Here is a 2,500-nt window from a genome sequence, read left to right on the forward strand (position 1 = left end):
ACCCAGCAAAGTTCGGCGACAGGTCCAGAGACCCCCCAGAAAAACATTATCAGCTCTGGAGCTCAGAGTCATGGGATTCATTTGCGGCAGGAGTCTCCGACTGTTTTCCCTCTACGAGCTACTTTGATATAATGAACATGGCAGAGAACTACCAATGTTTGACATTAGCAGTAGCTGATCTCCACCCAAAACAGCTGAATATGTTTTGTATGTGTCCCAAGGCTTCTTTCAACTTCTTCTCTGTTTGTAGACTGTTAACTTGATTTGATCGGAATTTTAACAGGCTTACCATGTGACTGTGCTATCAGATTTGTGAACATTCTCTTTGAACCTTTTGGAGAAACAGGAACAGGTGGGAAGCTACTGGTAGCTCGTGAGCTACTTGTTGGAGACCTCTGATCCACAGTATGTGATCTCACTCACTGAATGGAAGTTCATTCAAATGTAATACAAAGCTGCTTTATTAGCATAACTGTTTACATCCCCTGTTACCACAGCTAACATTTAGGACAGGGAATATCTTCTCATGATGAATAACAAGCATGAAAAGTCTCCAAACACTTGGCTGGCTCCATCTGGCCTATACGGACATGCTGGTTGTGGTTTGTAGAGAGGAGTTAAAAGTTCATGCACTGTCAGAGAGTCCATAAAATATTCAGGCAGGGTCTTCAGATCTGGTAAACCAACTGTGAGGGGAGAGGCACAAGACTGCTTTATTCAGAGTAAATGTGAGCCAACATGTGTTTACTTAAAAACACATTGATCTGAGGGGGCTCTCCAGACAGCGTCCGATGTATTGAGCGAGCGAGTGGAATATGTGTAATGTCACTCCAAACGAGGGAGAGTATTGAGAAAGAGATGAAGAGAGAGAGAGAGACCAGAGAGAGAGAGAGAGAGAGATAGAGAGACCAAAGAGAGAGATAAAGAGAGAGAGAGAAATGTATGTGTTTGGGGGCAACGAGGGAGTGGGAGAGAGAGAGAGAGCATGTAAAAAGTATGATGCACTTAAAAAGAATACATCAAAAAAAGAAAAAAAAAGTGCACAAAATACTGGTATATACTCCTCTATAATACAAGCAGAGGAGCCAGACTAGCTGTCAAGTGAGTCTGAAAATCATTAGAAAGCCCCAATTAAAAATGAAGCGCTTTGCAAATGAGAGCGAGAGCAGTCTGGCTTTCTCCTCCAGGCCTTCAAATTGAAGTCATGCATCTAAATATTAATGCTGGTGGGGTTTGGGGGTGGTGGTGAGGTGGGACGGAGGGTGTAAGGGCTGCTCCATTCAATGGCGTACAAATTGGGCTCCCCGTCATTAGCACAATGCAAATAAATGAATGCATTTAGGGAGTGTGGTGAGCATGGTACTTTGCGGCGCAGAGTTGTGCCTGCTTTGTTATGCGGCAGCAAATTGAAACATGAGCCGTTTGTCATATTGTGAGTGCGGGGTGGGGGAGGGGGGGGTGTTACAGTGGCAGCACAAGGACACTGGCAGAGATGCACTGTCAGACACATATATACAGTATGTATGCACATGCACACAACACACAAGCATGCACAATCTCATACACACACACACACACACACACACACACACACACACACACACACAGACACGCGGCTGCAACGATGCACAAACGCCCACAGGCGATGAGAAGAAAAGGCGTCAGGACATAAAAAAAAGCGGGGGGAAAAAACTAAAGCAGTTCCTTGCGAGCAACTTCACTCTCCGCTCTCTGAACGAAACCTTTCAGTGCCTCTGAGGAGGTGAGCAAAAGGCCGCTATTAACAGGGGGTTGCTATGCAACAGTTGGACGAGAGTGCTCTCTGGAAAGAGGCTTATTTTCCTAGCGTCACGTGACTCCCCACACATCTCTCGCCGTGCTTTTTATGCATTATGGATTTTCTGCTCACATGGCACTGATTCTCAACAGGCTTCTACAACAGCTACCTATATTCAGGGGCTTTCCCCCCCCCCTTCTCTTTTATTTTTCTGCAGGCAGAGTGAAGGGCAGCCTCATCCATCAATTTTCTTAATGCATTTAGTGTTAAAAAAGAAGGCTGATGCTGGCTGGATATTGCTTTGCTGTCTGTTGTCTATGCAAGGCTGGATATTGTGGAGATGGTAATTAAGCCAGTGACGCCGGGGTCATGGCTAATTAACTAGCAGCCACATTTCACATTGAGATTGGGGACATTTACATTTACATTTATTCATTGAACAAAAGTTTTGTTTATCCAAAATGTCTTACAAAATAAGAAGCAACATTCAAACTACAGTGCAAGGGAGACCTTAGGTAACAATTAACACTACTACTAGAGGATGAGAGTGCAGAAGTACTCGAGTACAAAGTGTAGTCGAAGGAGAAAGTAAAAGGAGGGAAGAAAAGTGCATGGAAAGTGCATGGTAAGTGCATGGTAAGTGCATAGTAAGTGCATGTTAGGTGTGTTAGGTTAGCTATGGGCTACACCAAAGGGCAACTGATAGCTGTTATTTCACATGCT

The 2,500-nt window shown here is 44.4% G+C and overlaps 1 protein-coding gene across 1 annotated transcript in view; it reads right to left on the bottom strand.

Moving 5' to 3' along the window:
• dock4b (dedicator of cytokinesis 4b) overlaps positions 1–2,500 on the bottom strand; it is an 89,396-nt gene that overhangs the window by 21,137 nt on the left and 65,759 nt on the right.

This window comes from Alosa pseudoharengus, unplaced genomic scaffold (assembly GCF_046254945.1).
Source record: "Alosa pseudoharengus isolate Yale_2024_CS ecotype anadromous, Long Island Sound unplaced genomic scaffold, YU_APseudo_1.1 YU_APseudo_1.1_scf_20, whole genome shotgun sequence".
NCBI lineage: Eukaryota > Metazoa > Chordata > Actinopteri > Clupeiformes > Clupeidae > Alosa > Alosa pseudoharengus.